The 25534-nt window shown below is 33.7% G+C and overlaps 1 long non-coding RNA gene across 3 annotated transcripts in view; it reads left to right on the forward strand.

Moving 5' to 3' along the window:
- Nucleotides 1-25534, forward strand: part of LOC149563591 (uncharacterized) — a 114965-nt gene that overhangs the window by 17920 nt on the left and 71511 nt on the right. The window lies entirely within an intron of this gene.

A 25534-nucleotide genomic window follows, 5' to 3' on the forward strand; every position in this document is an offset into this window, starting at 1 on the left:
ATGGTCTTCTATATTGACATAGTAAACTGAGGAGATTTGTGAGGAAACCCCCATACTTTTATTGTAGTCGTGTTTGATTTCAAGTGCATGTTGTAGACCAATATATATGCTAGATGAATTCCCCAATCACACGTTTGAATCAACCATGTCTTATGCATAATCAACCATGTCTTATGCATGAAGTTTTTGTGCTCCAAACCTAAAACAGTTATGTCATGAACCCATACTTAAGGATTTTAGCTTAGGATGTATAAGAAATGATGTTACTTCATTAGATTGAATGGGTGTGAGTTAGCTTATAATTAATTTGATTAAGGAGGAACGAAAATGTATAAGAAATGATGTTACTTCATTAGATTGAATGGGTGTGAGCTAGCTCTAGGGCAAAAAAAAAGCTTTTAGGCGAACAATATGTAGTTACAACTCGATCAATATTTACTTTAAAACTTGTGAGTAATCATGCACCCTAACTTATGACCTATCAAAGTCCATCATAATGTTGATAAGAACGGCTAAGTTTGTGGTGACGTCATCATGGACAAGTTAAGTTCTTATAACTAAGGTGTTGGCTTGTCACCACCAAATTTGATATGGGTTTAAATATGTCATTGTAAAAAGTTTTGAAATTGTCATTCTTCTAACCCCCTTACAACATCGTAGTTAATTACTCTAATCACTCAAAATTGGTCAGAATCCTAAATGCAAATTTTTTTCATCATGACGAGAATTAAAATGAATAAAATCAATTAATTCAAATCAACTATTACAATCCATTTGACAAATACACATGAATATTAATTTCAAATAAATTAAAATTTGACATTTATCTCTAAAAATGAATTTTATATTCAAAATGGGACCTTAATTCCATTATGAATATTTTATTCATAATGGGTTTATGGAAATTAGTATTTTATTCATAATGGGTTCAAGGAAATTAATATTTTATTCATGATGGGTGGAAATTAATATTTTATTTATAATGGATGGAAATTAATATTTTATTCGTAATGGGTGGAAATTAATATTTTATTCAAAATGGATCTATAATCTATTTTTTTAATCAAAATGCTAATTTTAATACTCAAAATGCTCACTTTAATATTTTAATATTCAAAGAAAACATTTTAAAATTCAAAAATGCTCCTCAATTTTGAATTAAATAATAAAAAATGGACCCATCCACTCATCTTTGAATGAATCTCCACCCTTGATCACGAGTCCCCTGAATTTGATCTCAATTGTCCATTTTTCTTTAAAAAGGAGGCTCTTCCTCTCTTAAGGACATCTAATTTTTGCTAATATTATGCTACTTGATTTGACTTCCTTGCTTGTGGAGAACTTCTATCTTCTTATCTCATTCTTATATCCACTCTTTTGCTACTGTGATGCTAGAGGATTGAAGACCTCATTGCTTGTGGAGAACTTCTATCTTATTGTCTCATTCTTTTAGCTTAAATTCACTTAGTTTTATTTCATTGCATATAGCTTAACAAACCTAGTCTAAATAGGGGTTTTTGTAATCTATTATTCTTGTTTATTTCTTGCATATCATTTATAGTTTATTTGCTTTGCATTTTTGAATCTTCCATTTCATGGTGTACCTTGTGATGTATTTGCATGTTTGGTTCATTTGAGAGCCATATTTGCATAACCCACACATCATGGATAGGAAGCTATAGGCTGCCATCTAAGTTCTATAATTCATAGAGTGCCTTAGAGATAAGGGTCTATAGAAGTGTGACCCACTTTTATGCACACATTTTTGGAGCCCACCATGGGGTTCGAAAAAGCCTCCTTGAATATTCAGATTTATTTTATTTTATTCTGACATTTTTATTGTAGAATTGGGCTAAATTTTTTATTGTAGGTTTCAGATAATGTCTTGGCCTCGCCAAAAAAAAATTAGATTTTTCAGAGCAGTGATTATTTTTAAATAATTTTCATTAAAAAATAAAATTTTGGCCATAAATTGTTGAATTGTAATCTAATTTTTTTTAGCATTTTGTGGATGCTAAATTCAAGTCACAATAAAAAATTTAGATTTGTATGATCATAAATTAATTTTTAATTTTTTTTAATGATTTTTTATAAAATAAAACTTATAACCCAAATCATGGAAGTCTAATTTGAATATTTTAAGTCTAATTTGAATGGAAGTCTTATTTTATTGATATTTTATTTCATACAAAATTTGGATTTCTACACATGGTCTACAAAATGCATGTCAAAGACAAAAGCATCAACAAATTTTCCAACCCTTATTTGTAGGAAGTGTAGTCAAAGACTTTAAAAAAAAAAAAAAATGTCGAAGACCCTTAAAAATGTGCCTAGTCTTTGCTAACTTCGAACAAGGTAAGCCTAAACTTTTGTTTTTGCTTAAATTGTGACATTTATTTGCAAAATCTAGCCTAAGTTAAGAGGGTTAATTCACTTTCATGTGCGACACTCTACTAGTCATTTTCATTTCCTAGGCATATTAAACTTGTGATTGAGGTTCTTTGGTGATAGAGAGTATGCTATTTGCCCTTGTGGTAAATTAGGAATCTTGACCCACCTTTGAATTTTCAAAAGCAAGGGGATAATTGAATTGTCTTGGTGTGTTTGGGGGAAGTAATCAAGATAGGAGATTATGCTCTTCACCCTTAAGGTGAATCATAAATCTTCACCCTTGAGAGTGGATCCAATTTGTGGTAGTTAGAATCCTTTAGAGGGCTTGCTCTTGGACAACCTAAGAGGAATGACTCAAGTGGGGACAAGAAAATTACCCAACTCTTCCAACCCACTATAAACTCAAAGTTATCAAGGACACAAAACCTTGGTAGACGTAGTGTTTATCTTTGCTTAGTGTGATTGCTTATGAGATTTTGACCATAAGGAGATCACTTGGCAAGAACGCTTAAAGTACTCTTGTGACTACAAGGTCTTTTACCCACCACAAGGTGGGCTATCCCTTAATTGGGTGCAAGAGGAACATTATGAATGGAAGCCCTTTCTAAACACCCTAAGTTAGTATCTACCCTATTTTGCCACTCAATTTCTTAGTGCAAGGATTGATCCAAGTGGATTAGCCAGATTGCCCCAAGACTACTACACTCACCATTTGTGTCCCTTGAGGGCACTTAGCATGGGCCAAGTTGTTGAGTAATGAACCGTGACATTTAGGTAGATATGTTGGGCAAGTGTTTTTGAATGTGTTGACCTGTATAAATGTTCTTTCACATCAAACATCTCGATAACATGGTAGAAAGTTGTTCGAATATCACAAATGTGTGTTGGCAAGGTTGCTTTGTCCCTTTTTCAACTGATTGAGATATGTAATTACCCCTACTATTTTAAAACCAAATGCTTGTTGATTATTGCTTGGTGTTACTTTGCATCTAAATACAAAAACAAAACAACCTACTGGAAAAGTATCATTCATAATATCATTCTACAATACCTAGAACTATTGCTTGGCTATTAAGTGTAGCCCTTCCATTGAGAAAAGTGTCATACACAACATTTTGCTGATAAACTATCATCCTGATTCCTCACTATACTTGGTCCTAATTTTGTGAGAGGCTATCTTAGAGAATTTCCTATCCCTATGGTTCATAATCAATGTGTTTTAAGCCAACCTAGGCTGAAGATACTCCCTTGATGCATAGATTACTCACTTAAGTTGAGAAAGTGTTCACTTGTTCTACTTTCTTTCTTGGCTACATGGCTATCTTCCTACTCCTTTGGCTCAAGTCCTTAGTGTCGTAACTTGCTTGGATGCCATTCTCATTGCTATACTTAATTTTCATATTAAACGAACATTTTTCTCTTCTTGATGTGGACTTCTAGTGATCTTTTCTTGTCCTATTAGTTGAGTGTTATGCTTTTTACATGCTAGCTACAACTAGATTGTAGATTAACCAAGGAAACCACCCTTCCTTTAGCTTTACAGAGTTACCCTTTCCTACTAGATGCTTATGCAAACAAAACTCTAATTCTCAACTTATTTTTGACATAGAAGAGGATAACCACTCTTTGAACCAATTTGACCCCCTTGGTCACTTTGGTAGTACTCTAAACACTCCTCTCACTACTATTAGGTCAGAAAATAGTGTGTCTCTCATAGTGAGTAGGGAGAAAAATAATTGATGACTTGAAGAATTTTTTGCAAACAATGAAAGGTTACAATGACGAGAGAGAGAGAGAGAGAGAGAGAGAGAGAGAGAGAGAGAGAGAGAGAGAGAGTTATATGGATGAACAAGCTTCTCTCTTTGCCACAAGATTTAATGCCAACATTTTTGGAGGGCCAAGTACTAGTGAACCTTGAAATAATGACAACATAAATCCTTTTGATAATCATGGACGTGATGGAGGCAATTCTCCCCCTATAACTCCATGGTCACATCATAGAGGTTTCATATCACCTCCTAAGTCATCTCAACATGGGTATGGATCCCATAAGTCCCACCATGAGAGTGATATAGATATGGAGATAACTGATGAATATCTCATAAAGTTTCAACAAGATGATTTCTTTCAAAAGTTGATGCTTAAGTCACTTGAACAAAATGGTGATCAATACTTCATGCATCTTGCTTTCAAATGGGTCAAGCTATCACCTAACTTCAATGTGAAAAATCTAGTTCAAAAGAGGGAGCCCACTCCCCTTGAAATGGCTATGCAAAGAATACAAGACTTGGAAATACAAGACTTCTTTAACTATAGAGTCTATATGTGTGTTGTCATTTGATAAGACTTTATATATGATATTGTTCCCAAGAGATATTGACATCCCTAAGTATGATAAGTATGATGGTAACAAAGATCCTCATGACCATATAAGAAAATTCTATGAAACTTAAATGATCAAGCCATGGAGTGGTTCACCAAGATCACCCCTCCTCTTAAATTTTTTGATGAGCTAGTGAAAAGATTTATTCAACACTATTCCTATAACATCTCACATCCTATTACTATGCTAGACTTATTTAACATGAAACAGAAGGTGGGAAAACCCTTTGTTACTTATTTACAAAGGTGGAGATAGCTATATTGGAAATACCCATGACAACTGATTGAGAATGAGAAGATTGATATCTTTGTGTCTAGTCTCATCCCAAAATTGCATTATGACTTGAGAAAATAAATCTACCTCACTTTTAATGATATGGTTGAAAGCACTTTTTGTGTAGAAGATGTTTCCATTAAGAAGGATGAGATTACTATTAACAGGGATAAATCTAATGGTAGTTGAAAACATAAGAATAAATCTTAGAATAAGAACAAATATGTAGTAAATGATGGTGTTGTGGATGTTCCACAAAATAAAAATCTCATATTCAACTTGGCGAGCACTCTAATCACAACAAAGGAACAAGGGGTATCTACAAAAAATGATTCTAACAAGGCCAAGTTTATAAAAAACCCCAAGTGTGTCTTCACTCCTCTCAGAGATTCATATGAGATCATCTTCAAAACCCTATTTGCACATGAGATCATTACATTACCTGACAACTCTAGACCATATTATCTCATTGTCAAACCTCCTTAGTGGAGAGATGACCATAATTGCAACTATCATAGAAACAAAGGCCATACAATCGATAACTGTTTTAAACTAAAAAATATTATTCAAGATCTCGTTGAGGATGACAAGGTTGGTGTGGATGGGCTCATTAAAAACTTAGATCATAAGGCTTTCAAAGAACCTTTACCTAAGTATACTCAAGGAGAAAGTTCAAACACCAACACAAATGCAAGAAAGAAGAATCATGATGCTAAAATCAACTATACATATACTAATGCCAACAATCTCATTGCTATACTTGAACCTGTTTGAGAAAGTGTTAATATGATGAGGCCTATATATGATGACTATGATACTGGTGATGAGAGACCAAAATTATCTTAAGAGGTGTTGGTTCTATTGAAACACAAGATTCTACTAGATGTGAACCCTTGATCATACTTAGAGGTGCTGCTCCTTTGTCTTATGGTGATAAACTAAATGTTGTTACTAGGAGTCATCCAAAAGTTGTTCTTAGAGGAGCCAATGTTTCTAAGAAATCAAGTGCTAAGACAACTAGTTCATCAACTACCTTTACGTTGAATTATGACCTTGTCAATAAACTATAGAAGACCCCCACACAAATTTCCATTTTTGAGTTGTTAGAGTTATCACCCTTCCATAAGGAGATTCTAGAAAAAGCTTTATGTACCACTAGTGTCCCCAACAACATTGATGCAAATAAGTTCTAGACCATGGTCAACCATATCTCCACTTTGCACTACCTTTCCTTTTCAAAGGAAGATGATAAGACTTTAAGCCACCCACATAACCTAGCATTGCACATTGAAGTTCAAATCTACTATACTCGAGTTAGGTATGTATTGATTGATAATGGTGCAGGGTTAAACATATGCTCTTTCAATTTTGTTAAACAAGTTGGCATGCTTGACTTTTCTATAGACCCAAGGAGAAAGATTACAATCAAAGCTTATGATGAGGAAGAAAGATCCTCCCAAGGTCACATTATACTTCCTATTCAATTAGGTATAGTTGTAAAGGATGTTGTCTTTCAAGTGCTTGACATACCAATGGCTTATAACATCCTTCTTGGGAGACTTTGGATACATGATATGAAAATTGTGCCATCAAAATATCATCAATGTATAAAGTTTCCTTTTAATAGCACTAAAGTCTCCATTCCTGGAGATAGCTCCATTTCAATAAATACTCTCACATCTATAGAATCTCTAGTGCCTAACAACAAAGTTTCTGATCAGGCTAAAACTACACTTGATAAATGTAAGCAACATATAAAATTGATGAATATAGGAATGGGGGAGTATACCCTAGATTCTATTGTTGCTCTCCCTATTTCCCCTTGGTCTTATGGGAAACCATCACAAGAAATGAGGCCCTCATCTTCTACTATGACCATCTTTGACACATTTGTACAGTCCTCTATGCCTTTAGAAGATGAAAAAGAAGACCAAGCTATTCAAGACTGGATTTATAGAGAAGATGAACCTAATGAAATTAGCATCACTGCTCTAGTCTCTCCAAACCACTATGAAAATGATTATGGGCTCCTCAGAAATATGGCTATACTAGTCATGGTCCTTTAATTGATAGTCTTAGTGCTCTTATTGAGCCACTAAGTCACACAAATGGGCGCAAAAATACATATACCATAGGTGTAGGCTACAATGTTACTAAAGGGCCTGAAGAGTTTTTTCCATCTACCTCTATTCTTTGGAAAACAGATGAAGTATTCTATGAATACAATGTTGAAGCCTCCTCTTCTCAACAGTATGATAACTTTGATGTAGAGGATCCTAATAGGGTTATAATCAGAAGGAACATATCTCAGCTTATAGAATGTGACTCTGCATTAGATTCTGCTAATTATGAATGAGACTCTCCTTCTGTAGAATCTATTGAAGTAGGAGTGCACACAATACACTCCTATGCTAACCATACCAATTTAGTTAATGAGTCATCCATAGGGTTTGATAAGTTAAACTTTTCATTTTCTTTTGTTAATAATGCTAGTTCTTCTAGGGCTCAACCAAATTTGGGCCCATTTGATGATGACCTTATAGGCTTTGACTTTTTGATCATTGGAGCTGACTCTTTCCAAATCAATGCTATAGAAACTCCCACCTCCTTGCCACTCATCCATTAGGACCTCATTGATTGGTCCTTGCAATATCAACCACTTGAACTCCCAACCTTTCAAAATGACTATGAGATATCTTGCTATTGAAATGCTATAGAACCTATATGCTCTTCCACTAGTGAGCCTGTGACTAATATGACAGAATCTGATATCAAGTACCTTAATCAAAACATAAAATAAAAGAGAAAAAATAATAAATACTCTGATGGAAAAAACAACTTTGTGGGAGTGTTAGAACAAAAAAAAAGTGAAAAATAAAGATGTATCCAAAGGTGAAAACCTCTCCGAGGCACCTAAGTATGGGGTACTTGGTAGTCTTCCTAACTACTTCCAAGAGAGATCACTAGTGCTTATTGAAACAACACAACCTATCAACCTTGGTACTGAAAAAGATCCTAAAATCATATATCTAATTTAGTCTTTGTCACAAGAGGAAAAAGAAATATTCACTAAATTGTTTAAAGAGAAAAAGGCCACTTTTGCGTAGACATATGCTAACATGACTGAGTTAGACACTAATATTATTATCTACGTCTCTCCATAGCTCTTGATGTCAAGCCTATCAAAATAAAGTTGAGGAAGATGCATCCTCATATTACATTATTAGTCAAGACTGAGTTAGAAAAACTTTTGAGTGTAGGATTTATTAGAGCTATAGACTATGCAGATTGGATATAAAACATTGTACTCGTCACTAAACATGACAAATCCATTTGAGTTTGTACTAATTTCAGAGATCTCAACAAAGCTTACCCTAAAGATGACTTTCCACTTCCAAATATAGACATGATAGTGGATATGACTACGGGTATGAGATGTATTCACTAATAGATAGACTCTCTGGTTACAATGAAATTAAAATTGCTCTTGTAGACCAAAAGAAAACATTAATAAAATATGAATAAAATATTAATTTCCATCCATCATGAATAAAATATTAATTTCCTTGAACCCATTATGAATAAAATACTAATTTCCATAAACACACTATGAATAAATAATTCATAATGGAATTAAGGTCCCATTTTGAATATAAAATTCATTTTTAGAGATAAATGTCAAATTTCAATTTATTTGAAATCAATATTCATGTGTATTTGTCAAATGGGTTGTAATAGTTGATTTGAATTAATTGATTTTATTCATTTTAATTCTCATCATGATGAAAAATTTTGCATTTAGGATTCTGACCAATTTTGAGTGATTACATTTACCCCTCTAATGTGTGATTGATATGAGAACAAATGCAGTCAAAGAATAGAAAAAGATAAGAATTTGTCATCAAATATGTGATCAATATGGGAACACATCAATTGAAGAAGCTATGATAGCAAATAGGTAGATAGCTCTAACTTCAAATAATGAAGCCATTCTATAACTAATGTGTGATCGATATGAGAACACATGTAGTCAAAGAATAAAGAGACTATAATAGCAATAGATGTAGTAAGCATTGAGTGATCAGACTAATAGCGATAGTTTTGAACACTAGAAAAATAGATTAAGAGAAAATGGAAATGGTCAAGCATATGCTCCAAATAAAATGGTCAAGCAAATGGTGATGGGACAAATCACAACTTGAGATGAGTACTGACAAGTCCAAGCAGATAGAAAATAGTCAATAGCTGGTAGCAAATGACTAAGGGAAAATAGAAAATAGCAAACAACTGGTGGCAAACAACTAAAAGGGATCGAAATCAAAATCAAAAGGAGATGCAAAAAGGAGAAAAAGTTGATCAAATATAGTTAAACAAAATTCCATGACGAGAATTAAAAGATGAGATGCCCCAATTTGACCAAGAAGGATGAAGCATGAGAAATAGGTCAAATCAAGAAGAAAGTGGGAATGAAGTGAAAGGAAAGAAAGAGAGAGATGGAAGATGAAGAAGAAGAAGAAAGGGTGATTGCCCCAGGATGAAGAATAGACCTCAAATAATCAATCAACTACACAGAAGAAAAGAAAAGAAAATGAGCTTTTGACCCATGAATTTAGATTTCGATCCCAAAAATGAATCCAAGATGTCAAAATTAAGTAAAGAGGCAAGTAGGTCAAAATAAGAATATTGAAGCAAGATATTGAAATGAAAAGATTGAGAAAGATATGGAGACATGATTGAGAAGAAGAAAGAAAAGTGAATGCAGTTGACTGATACGTCCCAGATAGATAAAAGGAGACTCTTCCAACACTCAAAGATGCAAAAACTAAACTTGAACCTAATGTGCATGCTAATATGAAAACTTAGGATCATTGAATCTGCATAGTCTATAGCTCTAATAAATCTTGCACTCAAAAGTTTTTCTAACTCAACCTTGACCAATAGTGCAATATGAGGATGCATCTTCCTCAACTTTTGTTTGATGGGCTTGACATTAGGAGCTATGGAGAGATGGTGCATACTAAGATCAATGTCTAACCCAGGCATATCATCATATGTCCAAGAAAAAATGACCTTTCTCTCTTTAAAGAATTTAGTGAATTGTTCCCTTTCCTCTTGTGACAAAGATTGAGCTAGATATATAATTTTGGGAGCTTCTTTAGTACCAAGGTTGGTAGGCTATGTTGGTTCAATAAGCATTGATGATCTCTCTTGGAAGTAGCTAGGAAGACTACCAAGTACCCCATCCTTAGGTTCCTCAAAGAGGTTTTCACCTTTGGATACATCTTTGTTTTTCACCTTTTTTGGCTCTGGCACCACCACAAAGTGGTTTTCACCACTAGAGCATTTATTATTTTTTCTCTTTTATTTTATTTTGGACTAAGGTACTTGATATTAGATTCTGTCATATTAGTCATGGGCTCACTAGTTGAAAAGCATATGGGTTTGATGGCATTTAAATAGCAAGATATCTCATAGTCATTTTGAAAGGTTGGAAGTTTAGGTGGTTGATATTGCAAGGACCAATTAATGAGGTCCCAATGGATGAGTGCCAAGGAGGTGGGAGTTTCTACAGCATTGATGTGGAAAGAGTCATCTCCAATGATTAGAAAGTCAAAGCCTATACGGTCATTATCAAATGTGCCCAAATTTGGTTGAGCCCTAGAAGAACTAGCATTACTAACAAAAGCAAATGGAAAGTTTAGCTCATCAAGCCCTATGGATGAATCATTAACTATGTCAGTATGGTTAGCATAAGAGTGTATTGTGTCCACTCCTACTTCAATAGATTCTACAAAAGTAGAGTCCCATTCATAATTAGCAAAATCTGATGCAAAGTCACATTCTAGAAACCGAGATATGTTCCTTATGATTATATCCCTATTAGGATCCACTACATCAAAGTTATCATACTATTGAGCAGAGGTGGCTTCAATATTGTGTTCACAGAATTCTTTATTTATTTTTCAAAGAATGGAGGTAGATGGAAAAATGTCTTAAGGCCCTTTAGTAACAGTAGTAGCTAGTTGGTTTTCTTCCTCTGAATCACCTATAGTAGTACATTCTAAATCATAGATGGGCAAGCCATCATCAATATTATAGCTTAGACCTATGGTATCTCTATTTTTACACCCATTTATGTGACTTAGTGGTGCAATAAGAGCACTAGGACTATCAATTAAAGGACCATGATTAGTATAGCCCATATTTCTGAGGAGTCCATAACCTTTTCCATAGTAGTTTGGAGAGACTAGAGTAGTGATGGTAATGTCGTTAGGTTCATCTTCTTTGTAAATCCAATCTTGAATAGCTTTGTCTTCTTTTTCTTCTTCTAAGGGTATAAAGGACTGTACAAATGTGTCAAAGATGGTCATAGCAGATGATGAGGGCCCCATTTCTTGTGATGGTTTCCCATAAGATCGAGGGGAAATAGGTAGAGAAACAATAGAATCTAGGGTATACTCCCTCATTCTTATATTCATCAATTTCATGTGTTGCTCACATTTATCAAGTGTAGTTTTAGTGTGATCAACAATTCTATTATTTGGCACTAGAGATTCGATAGATGTGAGAGTAGTTATGGAAATGAAGCTATCTCCAAGAATGGAGACTTTAGTGCCATTAAAAAGAAACTTTATACATTGATGATATGTTGGTGGCATAGCTTGTATATCATGTATCCAGTGTCTCCCAAGAAGGATTTTATAAGCCATCGATATGTCAAGCACTTGAAAAACAACATCCTTTACCACTGGACCTACTTGAATAGGAAGTGAAATGAGACCTTTGGAGGATCTTTCTTCCTCATCATAAGCTTTGATTGTAATCTTTCTCCTTGGGTCTATAGCAAAGTCAAGCATGCCAAGTTGTTTAACAATGTTGAAAGAGCATATGTTTAACCTTGCGCCATTATCAATTAGTACACACCTAACTTGAGTATGGTAGATTTGAACTTCAATGTGCAATGCTAAGTTATGTGGGTGGCTTAGAGTCTTATCATCTTTCTCTGAAAGGGAAAGACAGTACAGAGTGGCGATATAGTTGACCATGGTCTAGAACTTATCTGTATCAATATTGTTGGGGACACTAGTGGTACATAAAGCTTTTTCTAGAATCTCCTTATGGAAGGGTGATAGCTCTAAGAACTAAAAAATGGAAATTTGCATGGGGGTCTTCTACAGTTGATTGACAAGGTCATAAGTCAACATAGAGGTAGTTGATGAACTAGTTGGCTTAGCATTTGGTTGCTTAGAAATATTGGTTCTTCTAAGAACAACTTTTGGATGACTCCTAGTAACAACATTTAGTTTATCACCATGAGACAAAGGAGTAGCCCCTCTAAGTATGATCAAGGGTTCACGTCTAGTAGAATCTTTTGTTTCAACAAAGCCAACACCTCTTAAGATAAGTTTTGGTCTTTGATCACCAATATCATAGTCATAATATCTAGGCCTCATCATATTAACACTTTCATAAATAAATTCAAGCATAGCAATGAGATTGTTGGCATTAATATATGTATAGTTGATTTTGGCATCATGATTCTTCTTTCTTACATTCATGTTGGTGTTTAAACTTTCTCCTTGAGTATACTTAGATAAAGGTTCCTTGAAAGCCTTATGATTTGAGTTTTCAATGAGCCCATCCACACCAACCTTCTCATCCTCAATGAGATCTTTAATAATGTCTTTTAGTTTAAAATAGTTATCGATTTTATGGCCTTTATTTCTATGATAGTTGCAATAATGGTCATCTCTCCACCAAGGAAGTTTGACAGGAGGATCATATGGTCTAGAGTTGTCAGGTAATGTGATGATCCCATGTACAAGTAGGGTTTTGAGGATGATCTCATATGAATATTTGAGAGGAGTCAAGACACGCTTGAATTTTTTTTATAAACTTGGCCTTGTTAGAATCATTTTTGTAGATACCCTTTGTTCCTTTGTTTTGATTAGAGCATTAGTCAAGTTGAAATGGGTTCTTTAGTCTATGAAATGTCCACAACACCATCATTTACCACATTTTTTTTAATTCCAAAGTTTCTTCTTATCTTTCCAATTACCATTATATTTATCCTTGTTAATAGTAATCTCACCCTTCTTAATGGAAACATCTTCTACACAAAAAGTTCTTTCAACCATATCATTAAAAGTGAGGTAGATTTGTTTTCTCAAGTCATAATGTAATTTTGGAATGAGACTAGACACAAAGATATCAATCTTCTCATTCTTAGGCAGTTGTCATAGGTAACTTGAATATAGCTTTCTCCACCTTTGTAAATAAGTAACAAAGGGTTCTTCCACTTTTTGTTTCATGTTACACAAGTCTATAATAGTGATAGGATGTGATATGTTATATGAATAATGTTGGATAAATGATTTCACTAGCTCATCAAAGGATTTAAGAGGAAGGGTGATCTTGGTGAACCACTCCATGGCTTAAACATTAAGCTTCTTAGAAATAGTCACATGAGATATGTATCATCATGCATAAAGTCCATACTAAGTGCATAAAATTGTCTTATATGGTTATGAGGATCTCTGTTACCATCATACTTATCATACTTAGGGATGTCAACATCTCTTGGGAATGATATCATGTATAGAGTCTTATCAAATGGAAACACACATATAGACTCTATAATTAAAGAGGTCTTTGGTTTCTCTTGTTCTTTCTTTAATTTGGACATTTGTATTTCTAAGTCTTGTATTATTTGCATAGCCATTTTGAGGGGAGTGGACTACCTCTTTTGAACTAGATTTTTCACATTAAAGTTAGGTGGTAGCTTGATCCCTTTGGAAGCAAGATGCATAAAGTATTAATCACCATTTTGTTCAAGTGACTTAAGCATCAACTTTTGAAAAAAATTATCTTGTTGAAACTTTATGAGATCTTCATCGGTTATCTCAATATCTATATCACTCTCATGGTGGGACTTATTGGATCCATGCTTATGGTGAGATGATTTAGGAGGTGATACAAAACCACCATGATGTGACCGTGGAGTTATAGGGGGAGAATTACCTCCATCACCCCCATGATTACCAAAAAAATTTATGTTGTCATTATTTCGAGGCTCTCTTGTACTTGGCCCTCCAAAAATGTTGGCATTAAATCTTGTGGGAAAGAGAGAAGCTTGTTCATCCATATAAGCCTCTCTCTCTCTCTCTCTCTCTCTCTCTCTCTCTCACTCTCTCTCACATCGTTGTAACCTTTCATTGTTTGCAAAAAATTCTTCGAGTCATCAATTCCTTTCCTCCCCACTCATTATGAGAGACACACTATTTTTTGACCTAATAGTAGTGAGAGGAGTGTCTAGAGTACTACCAAAGTGAGTAAGGGGGTCAAACTAGTTCATAGAGTGGTTATCCTCTTCTACGTCAAAAATAGGTTGACAAATAAAATTTTGTTTGTGCAAAAAACTAGTGAAAAAGGGTAACTTTGTGAAGCTAAGGGAAGGGTGGTTTCCTTGGTTAATCTGTAACCTAGTTGTAGCCGACATGTAAAAAACACAATACTCAACTAATAGGACAACACAAGATCACTAGAAGTGCACACCAAGAAGAGAAAAATGTTCATTTAATATGAGAATTAAGTATAGTAGTAAGAATGGCATCGAAGAAAGTTAAAAAACCAAGAACTCAAGCCAAAGGAGCAACAAGATAGCTGTGTAGCTAAGAAGGAAAGTGGAACAACAAGTGAACAATTTCTCAAGTGTGTAATTTATGCATCAAGGGAGTATTTTTAGCTTAGATTGGCTTAAAACACATTGATTACGAACTAGAGTGATAGGAAATGCCCTAAGATGGCCTCTCACAGAATCAAGACCAAGTATAGTGAGGAATTAGGATGATAGTTTATCGACAAAATATTGTGTATGCCACTTTTCTCAATGGAAGGGCTACACTTAGTAGCCAAGTGATAGTTTTAGGTATTGTAGACTGATATTGTGAATGATACTTTTCATGTAGGTTGTTTTTCTTTTGTATCCAGACGCAAAGTAACACCAAGCAGTAATCAACAAGCATTTGGTTTGTAAATAGGAGGGGTAATTACATGTCTTAATAAGTTGAACAAGGGGCAAAGCAACCTTGCCAACACACATTTTTGATATTCAGACAACTCTCTACCATGCTACCGAGATGTTTGATGTGAAAGAACATTTACATAGGTCAACACATTCAAAAACACTTGTCAAGCATATCTACCTAAATGTCACAGTTCATTCTCAACAACTTGGCCCACACTAAGTACCCTCAAGGGACACAAATGGTGAGTGTAGAAGTCTTGGGGTGATCCGGGTAATCCACTTGGATCAATTCTTGCACCAAGAAATTGAGCGGCAAAATAGGGTAGATACTAACTTAGGTTATTTAGAAAGGGCTTCCATTCGTAATGTTCCTCTTGCACCCAATTAAGGGACACTCCACCTTGTAGTGGGTAAAAGACCTCATGGTCATAAGAGCACCTTAAGCATTCTTGCCTAGTGATGTCCTTATGGTCTAAATCCCATAAGCAATCACACTAAGCAAAGATAAACACTATGTCTACCAAGGTTTTGTGTCCTTGATAGCCTTGAGTTTATAGTGGGTTGGAAGAGCTGAGTAATTTTCTTGTCCCCACTTGGGTCATTCCTCTTATGTTGTCCAAGAGTAGGCCCTCTAAAGGATTCTAACTACCACAAATTGGATCCACTTTCAAGAGTCAAGAATTTTTTTGATTCACTTCAAAGGTGAAGAACATACTCTTCTATATTGATTGCTTCCCCCAAACACAACAAGATGATTCAATTATCACCTTGCTTTTAAAAATCCAAAGTTGGGTCAAGATTTCTAATTCACCACAACAATGAAGAGAATACTCTCCTATCACAAGTTTAATGTGCCTAGGAAATGAAAATGACTAGTAGAGTGTCACACATGAAAGTGAATTACTCCTCCTAACTTAGGCTAGATTTTGAAAATAAATGCCACAATTTAAGAAAAAGTAAAAGTTTAGGTTTACCTTGTTCGAAGCTAGCAAAGGCTAGACGCATTTTTAAGGGTCTTTGACATGTTTTTATTTTTTTATTTTAAAGCTTTGACTGCACATCCTACAAACAAGGGTTAGAAAATTTGTTTATGCTTTTGTCTTTAACATGCATTTTGTAGACTATGTGTAGAAATCCAAATTTTGTATGAAATCCTCTTGGCAACGTCTCAAACCAACAAAAAAAATTCAAATTAGACTTCCATGATTTAGGTTGTAAGTTTTATTTTATGAAAACTCATAAATTTTAAAAGAAAAATTAATTTATGATTATACAAATCTGAAATTTTGATTGTGAGTTGAATTCAACATCCACAACATGCTAAAAAAAATCAAATTAAAATTCAAAAATTTATGGCCAAAATTAAAATTTTAATGAAAATTATTAAAAATATAATTAAAAAATAATAGCTATTCTGAAAAATCTAAAAAACAATTTGGTTAGGCTGAGACATTATCTAAAACCTACAATAAAAAATTTAGCCCAATTCTACCATAAAAATGTTAGAATAAAATAAAATAAATTATAATATTCAAGGAGGCTTTTTTGAGCCCCACAGTGGGTGCCAAAAATAAATCCTGCACTCAAAAGTTTTTCTAAGTCAGCTTTGAGCAATAGTGCAATATGAGGATGCATCTTCCTCAACTTTTTTTTGACAGGCTTGACATATGTTGCATAATAAGATCAGTGTCTAACCTAGGCATGTCAGCATAAGTCTAGACAAGATTGACCTTTTTCTACATTTAAGATTCTGACCAATTTTGAGTGATTACATTTGACCTTCTTTGACTAATGTGTGATCAATATTAGAACACATGCAGTCAAAAAATAGAAAAAGATAAGAATTAATGTGTGAGTTACCCTAGTTCTTCTAGTGGTCATAAATTCATCATTACTACCACTGATACTTTTACTAAATGGGTTGAAGCTGTCCCACTTAGTGTTGCTACTGGAAAACAAGTTTTTCTATTCATCTTGAACCATATTATTTGTTGCTATGGTATTCCCTCTTCTATAGTTACTGACAATGGAGGACAATTTAAGAATAAGGACCTCAAACAACTTTGTACAAGGTTTTGAATAAAAAAACACTAGTCTTCTATCTACTATCCTTAAGGGAATGGTCAAGCTGAAGCTTCCAATAAGACTCTACTAAAAATATTGCATAGGATTGTACATGTGTCTAGAAGGGATTGGCATTTGTAGATCAATCCTACGCTATGGGCATATATGACAAGTATCCGTACACCTACTAGAGCTACACCATTTTATCTTGTTTATGGTTTTGAGGTTGTCTTACAATTAGAAGTTGAGATTCCTTCTCTATGATTCTCCCTAAAAGGCTTAATCACTGATGAAGATTATAGTGCTATGCGCATACAAGAACTTGAACTCCTAGATGAATGTCACAAAGCCGCTTTTGATCATATGAGAACCTACCAAAAAAGGATGTCTACTACTTACAGCAAGAAGGTCCTTCCTAGAGATTTTCTTGTTGGAGACTTGGTCCTACAAGATAATCCCAAGAATCAACGAAATAGAGAGCAAAAGGGAAAGTTTGAACCAAATTGGCTAGGTCCCTACATTGTCACTGTAGCTTTTGGATCTGGTGCTTATCAACTATCTACACTTGAAGGAGAACAACTCTCTGAACCTATCAACATGCTACACTTGAAGAAGTTCTATGCTTGACACTTTCCTACTTGAAATTTTTTTATATATCTTACGATGGTAAAAAAAGTCCTAAAAAGAAGAAAATGTCCTCAAAAAAAAAAAAGACAAAAAATTGTCTTTCCAATAAAAATCCTTGGGGATATCCTAGCAAGTTTCACCTTTTGTAGGATACCCATCACTTCATTTTGTCATTCCAACAAATCTCATAGTTTTGCCCTACCACTTTGTTCCTAATTCTACCATGAAAATTTTGCACAAGGGATTTATGCCCTACAAAGAGGTTAGTTTAAAATAAAAAAAACATAAACTCAATAAAATAAAATAAAAATAAAAACACCAAAAAAATAGAAATTCTTAGTTTTTGTACAGTTTCTTGCTTTCCGCATTTTTTTGCTTTTGTTTGCTACTTTAGATTATGCATATGCTCTCACACTATTCAAAAGACAACTTACCAACTCTAAAGGGTCATATCTTGGTGCTTTTTAGGAGTCTCTTGTGCGTCAGTCACCAGTTGTTCCAACTATGTCAGTCTACAACCACCATCTTACTAAAGAGTTAATCTTACTCAAGAATCTTTTGTGCATTAGTCACTAGTTGTTCTAATTGTATCTACCTATTGTCACACTACTACTGATGAGATTTCTATTGCTTTAAGTGTTGTAAATTATTGAACACTTTGCATCAATCCAATCAATGCTATTTGAGCTATGCTAAGTTTTAAATTTAAAAAATCCAAAAAATAAAAAAAAATGCCTCATAAATATTAAAAAAAAATCATAACAATTTAAAAAATACTCATAAAACATTTGTAAAACTCATAAAACTTAAAAAAAATCTATATATTCTAGAAAAATTGAAACATTGTTTCATTTTCTACCAAGTTAACTATTCACTAGTATTTTCTTTTCAATGATCTAATATTTTCATATTTGTCTAGTGTCCATTTATAAGTGCCTCCTCTAGATTGGAAGGCCATGTTTACCTCAACCGAGTTCATATGAAAACATTGGTGAGGTCCCAAGTTCATATTCTCAAAATACTTTACTACAAAAAATACATATTTTCAACACATCATATGCCATACAAAAAATGTTTCGAGAATAAAACAAATTATCAATTTTATTTCTTTAATAAATGAGCATTGTTTACAAACCATCCAAATGACAACACTAGAACAGCTATTCCCACAACTCCACACAATGAAGAAAAATAAATAGTGAATGCTCATTGAGCTCCTCCTCATGGAGGTTGGACATTTAGATTTCCAACTAGGGGCACACTTGTTTGTGCAGTTCTAGATGATGAAGCTCCTAGTGCTAGTCTTACACCTTCCCAAATTGTATCCATAAGGATCAGGATACGTTTGCATCTCAAAAGAGTATTCATCTATGTCATAAATGTCATATTTGAGAATGATATTCCTCTCCTATTCTCTGGGGGGACTGTTTGATGATATAGTCCCATGTAGTATGCTTCCTTTCATGATAGCTTCTCAGACTTCTCATAACTTCATTCACATCTGCTTGTAGCTTTGCTAACCTAGGTAGCGTTGTCACCTATTGAGCAATGTCCCACTCTACCTTATAGGTGTTTACTGTCATTTTCTAGGACTCCCTCTCATGCTTCACCTCATGCATTTGATTCATGAAGTGTGTAATCCTTGTATTCACAACATTCAGTTGCTCTTATGAGCGATATGCTATGGCATTCATCTTTGCCATCATTTCTCTAAAAGCTTCCATTTGCACTTGCAACAAGACTAGTTCATTTTTTATTTGCTCCACCGATGCTCATTCTATAGCTAGAGATGCCTCTATGGTCTCTACGTGCGCTCACTTTGCTAAAAGTAATGCTTCTAAATGCTTGGCCTACTCATGTGCCCCATCTTCTCGAGCTCTCTTGATCAAACCTTGAAACAACTCAACATCTTGCACTCTATTATTGACCCGCTCTGTCTCTGCCACCAATGCTTTCTTTAGCTCTACTTCCATCACCATGACTGCATCATGAACTAGTTGCAAAACAACACTAGGTTGCACTTCTTTAAATGAACAAAATGAAGACTTGACAACACCACTTGTGTTCTCCTCGGGTATGTTGACCATACCTCCTAGGATGCCTTTTCCTTGCCTCCATGGTGATGCAACTGGCTTTATCACCGGTCCTTGCTCCACATCTTGGGAAGGCTCCTCTATCGGCATTTGCTCCTTTGCTTGTCTATCTTTGAAACTGATATGCACATCTGCAGTCTCACTAAGTCTTTCCATGCTTGGTGATCTTGTTTCCTCTGTTGATTTCTCCTACTCTACAAGTGGTGTTGCACTCTCTACTAAAAATTGAAGCAAGGTAGGGTCCTTTGCATTGTCCTTCATTGAACCCTAGATTGGTAGCTCCACTTGACTTTCTATAGCCACTTCTATATTGAACCTATGAACACTTCGATGAGAAGATGCTCCTCTTGGTTCAGATTGTTTGCACTTTTCTCTTCTCTATCTCCTTTTTCACATTCTATCCTCTAAGCTATCACTTGCCTCATCCATCCATCCTTCCTTTCCAATGTTTACCATCTCTAGTTCTTGTTGTGCTTTATCTTGAGCACTGGTCATGATTGTAACAATTTACAAGCTCTATTTGCTTGACATAAATTTCTCAAGACTACTGATAGACTTGAAGACTTGTGAATTGGTTCGATCAATCTAATTGCTTATTTATAGAAAAACTCTAATGTACATTATTGTCTCTATATATCATTTCATTCATCCTCTCATTGCCACATGCCAAAGTAATATTGGGAGTAGGTGAAGTTGTCCTTTGAATTGTCAACATTAAATTGGATAGTGGTGGACATGTGTCTCACACATCCTTTGTTCCTACACTTTCCACTTGTTTCATTCATTAGATTCTATGCTTTTTATGATATGACATGATGCTTAGGTTTCCACTATCCTTTAATGATCTGAACTAAATCCAACTTTTACTTTATTCAACAAGATAAAAAAAAAACTACACATTGTTCAACACTATCACACACTATTTTGTAATAAAAAAAGACTATGTGATGTTTTCTTTTCTTTAGTCACATGTCTCTTGCAACTTGATAATGTTCAAAACTAGAGGAGCAAGGACTATGGGGCATGATCTTTTCTTTGTTTTCTTCTTGATGGTTTAGTTCCAATGATATGAAGAATCCATGTAAAAGGGGTGTCTACTATAAGAGCCTTTATCTCATGTTGGATGGCCGTGTATACCTTGACTCCTTTTATATGGACACTTTAGTGAGGTTGGTTCTTCTCCTTGCCTGTTTAAGAGAGTTCTCTATGCTATAGTAAATATTGATACTTTCCCTCTAAGTGAACGTACAGATCACTACGAGTATACTTAGCAAACTTCCATCTTAGGTTACGAACACAAGGGTCATTGTAGATATAATACTTCGTGATTACTTAGCATGAGAAGGATCTCTCATGTGTTTGGTGTGCTTGTATGCAAGAAACATTCTAGTCATCCTAGCATTTATGGTCTGGTGCTTATGTTCACGTGCTAAATCAAATGGAATAGGTGTTTTGGTCATTCTAGCTTCTTGTGCCTTGGTCCTTGCATCTCATTCTGACAAAACTCTAACTAAAATCATATTCATAGTCTCATGATAGAAATATTAGTGAGGGTTGTCTGACATATTGTAGCTTTATTGAAAATTCTCAATGATAAAAACTAATATAAAAGACCAACATGTATACATCTCGCTGGTACACCTTGCATTTTCATATTAGTTTGCATGTCAGGTTCTTTTTTAGCCTTTTCATTTTTGAGTGTTGGAAGAGTTTCCTTTTATCTATCTGGGGCGTATCAATCAACTGCATTCACTTTTCTTCCTTCTTCTCGATCATGTCTCCATATCTAATCTTTTCATTTCATTATCTTGCTTCAATATTCTTATTTTGACTTGCTTGCCCCTTTACTTAATTTTGACATCCTAGATTTATTTTTTAGGATAAAAATCTAAATTCATGGGTCAAAAGCTCATTTTCTTTTCTTTTCTTCTATGCAGTTGACTAACTATTTGAGGTCTATTCTTCATCCTGGGCCAATCACCCTTTCTTCTTCTTCTTCATTTTCCATCTCTCTCTTTCTTTCATTTCACTTCATTTCCACTTTCTTCTTGATTTGACCTATTTCTCATGCTCCATCCTTCTTGGTCAAATTGGGGCATCTTATCTTTTAATTCTTATCATGGAATTTTGTTTAACTAGATTTGATCAACTTTTGCTCATTTTTGCATCTCCTCAATCTCATTTTAATTTCAATCCTGAGGGGGCAAGAACATTCTAAATGCTTTTCTTTCAGCTATTTGCTACTAGTTGTTTGCTATTTTCTATTTTCCCTCAATTGTTTACCACCATTTGTTGGCTATTTGCTATTTACTTGGACTTGTCAATACTCATCTCGAGTTATGATTTGTCCCATCTCCATTTGCTTGACCATTTTATTTGGAGCATATGCTTGACCATTTCTATTTTCTCTTAATCTATTTTTTTAGTGTTTAAAACTATCGCTATCAGTCAGATCACTCAATGCTTGCTATATCTATTGCTATTATACTCTCTTTATTGTTTGTCTGCATGTGTTCCCATATCGATCACACAATAGTTATAGAATGACTTCATTCTTTGAAGTTAGAGCTATCTATCTATTTACTATCATAGCTTCTTCATTTTACATGTTCCCATATCGATCACATATTAGATAAGGAATTCTTATCTTTTTCTATTCTTTGACTGCATGCGTTCTCATATCTATCACACATTAGTCAAAGATGGGCAAATGTAATCACTTAAAATTGGTCAGAATCCTAAATGCAGAACTTTTTATGATGATGAGAATTAAAATGAATAAAATCAATTAATTCAAATCAACTATTACAACCTAGATCTCCAAAAATGAATTTTATATTCAAAATGTGACCTTAATTCCATTATGAATATTTTATTTATAGTGGGTTTATGGAAATTAATATTTTATTCATGATAGATGGAAATTAATATTTTATTCATAATGGATGGAAATTAATATTTTATTCATAATAGATAGAAATTAATATTTTATTCATAATGGGTGGAAATTAATATTTTATTCAAAATGGATCCATAATGTATTTTTTAAATCAAAATTCTCATTTTAATATTCAAAATGCTCACTTTAATATTTTAATATTCAAAGTGCTCATTTTAAAATTAAAAAATGCTCCTCCATTTTGAATTAAATAATTAAAAATGGATCCATCCACTCATCTTTGAACGAATCTCCACCCTTGATCATGAGTCCCCTAAATTTGATCTCAACCATCCATTTTTCTTTAAAAAGGAAGCTCTTCCTCTCTTAAGGACATCTAATTTTGGCTAATATTATGTTGCATGATTTGAAGACTTCCTTTCTTGTGGAGGACTTCTATCTTCTTATCTCATTCTTACATCTGTGTGCATAAAAGTGGGTGACACTTCTATAGACCCTTATATCTAAGGTACTCTATGAATTAGAGAACATAGATGGTGGCCTATAGCTTCCTATCCATGATGTGTGGGTTATGAAAATATGACTCTCAAATAAATCAAACATGAAAATACATCACAAGGTACACCATGAAATGGAAGATTTAAAAAATCAATGCAAGTAAGCTATAAATGATATGCAAGATATAAACAAGAATGATAGATTACAAAAACCCCTATTTAGACTAGGTTTGTCAAGCTATATGCAATAAAATAAAATTAAGTGAATCTAAGCTAAAAGAATGAGACAATAATATAGAAGTTCTCCACAAGCAATGAGGTCTTTAATCCCGCAGCATAATGATAACAAAAGAGTGGATGTTTTAATCACTCAAAATTGGCCAGAATACTAAATGTAGATTTTTTCATCATGATGAGAATTAAATTGAATAAAATTAATTAATTCAAATCAACTATTACAACCCATTTGACAAATACACATGAAAATTAATTTCAAATAAATTGAAATTTGACATTTATCTCCAAAAATGATTTTAATATTCAAAATGGGACCTTAATTCCATTATGAATATTTTATTCATAGTGGGTTAATGGAAATTAATATTTTATTCATAATGGGTTCAAGGAAATTAATATTTTATTCATGATGGATGGAAATTAATATTTTATTCATAATGGATGGAAATTAATATTTTATTTATAATAGATATAAATTAATATTTTATTCATAATGGGTGGAAATTAATATTTTATTCAAAATGGATCCATAATCTATTTTAAAATCAAAATGCTCATTTTAATATTGAAAATGCTCACTTTAATATTTTAATATTCAAAGTGCTCATTTTAAAATTCAAAAATGCTCCTCCATTTTGAATTAAATAATAAAAAATGGACCCATCTACTCATCTTTGAATGAATCTCCACCCTTGATCATGAGTCCCCTGAATTTAATCTCAACTATCCATTTTTCTTTAAAAAGGAGGCTCTTCCTCTCTTAAGGACATCTAATTTTGGCTAATATTATGCTATAGAATTTGAAGACTTCATTGTTTGTGGAGAACTTCTATCTTCTTGTCTCATTCTTTTAGCTTAGATTCATTAAGTTTTATTTCATTGCATATAGCTTAAAAAACCTAGTCTAAATAGGGGTTTTTGTAATCTATCATTCTTGTTTATGTCTTGCATATCATTTATAGTTTACTTGCATTGCATTTTTGAATCTTCCATTTCATGGTGTACCTTGTGATGTATTTGCACATTTGGTTCATTTGACAGCCATATTTGCATAATCCACACATCATTGATAGGAATTTATAGGCCGCCATCTAAGTTCTCTAATTCATAGAGTACCTTAGATATAAGGGCCTATAGAAGTGTGACCCACTTTATGCACATAGATAACTTAGATGGTGGCCTATAGCTTCCTATTGACGATGTGTGGGTTATTCATAATGGAATTAAGGTCCCATTTTGAATATAAAATTCATTTTTGGAGATAAATGTCAAATTTCAATTTATTTGAAATTAATATTCATGTGTATTTGTCAAATGGGTTGTAATAGTTTATTTGAATTAACTGATTTTATTCATTTTAATTCTCATCATGATGAAAATTTTTGCATTTAGGATTCTAACCAATTTTAAGTGATTGCATTTGCCCCTCTTTGAATAATGTGTGATCAATATGAGAACACATGCAGTCAAAGAATAGAAAAAGATAAGAATTCCTCATCTAATATGTGATTGATATGGGAACACATCAAATGAAGAAGCTATGATAGAAAATAGATAGATAGCTCTAACTTCAAAGAATGAAGCCATTCTATAACTAATGTGTGATCGATATGGGAACACATGCAATCAAAGAATAAAGAGACTATAATAGCAATAGATGTAGCAAGCATTAAGTGATCAAACTGATAGCAATAGTTTTGAACACTAGAAAATTAGATTAAGAGAAAATGGAAATGGTCAAGCATATGCTCCAAATAAAATGGTCAAGAAAATGGAGATGGGACAAACCATAACTTGAGATGAGTACTGAGAAGTCCAAGCAAATAGAAGATAGCCAACAATTGGTAGCAAACAATTGAGAGAAAATAGAAAATAGTAAACAACTAGTAGCAAATAGTTGAAAGCAAAGCATTTTGAATGTTCCTGCCCCCTCGTGATCAAAATCAAAATGAGATAGAGGAGATGCAAAAAGGAGAAAAAGTTGATCAAATCCAGTTAAACAAAATTCTATGATGAGAATTAAAAGTCGAGATGCCCCAATTT

The sequence above is a fragment of the Cupressus sempervirens genome, chromosome 4 (assembly GCF_028749045.1).
Source record: "Cupressus sempervirens isolate cs-2001-9-10 chromosome 4, ASM2874904v1, whole genome shotgun sequence".
In the NCBI taxonomy this organism is placed as follows: Eukaryota; Viridiplantae; Streptophyta; class Pinopsida; order Cupressales; family Cupressaceae; genus Cupressus; species Cupressus sempervirens.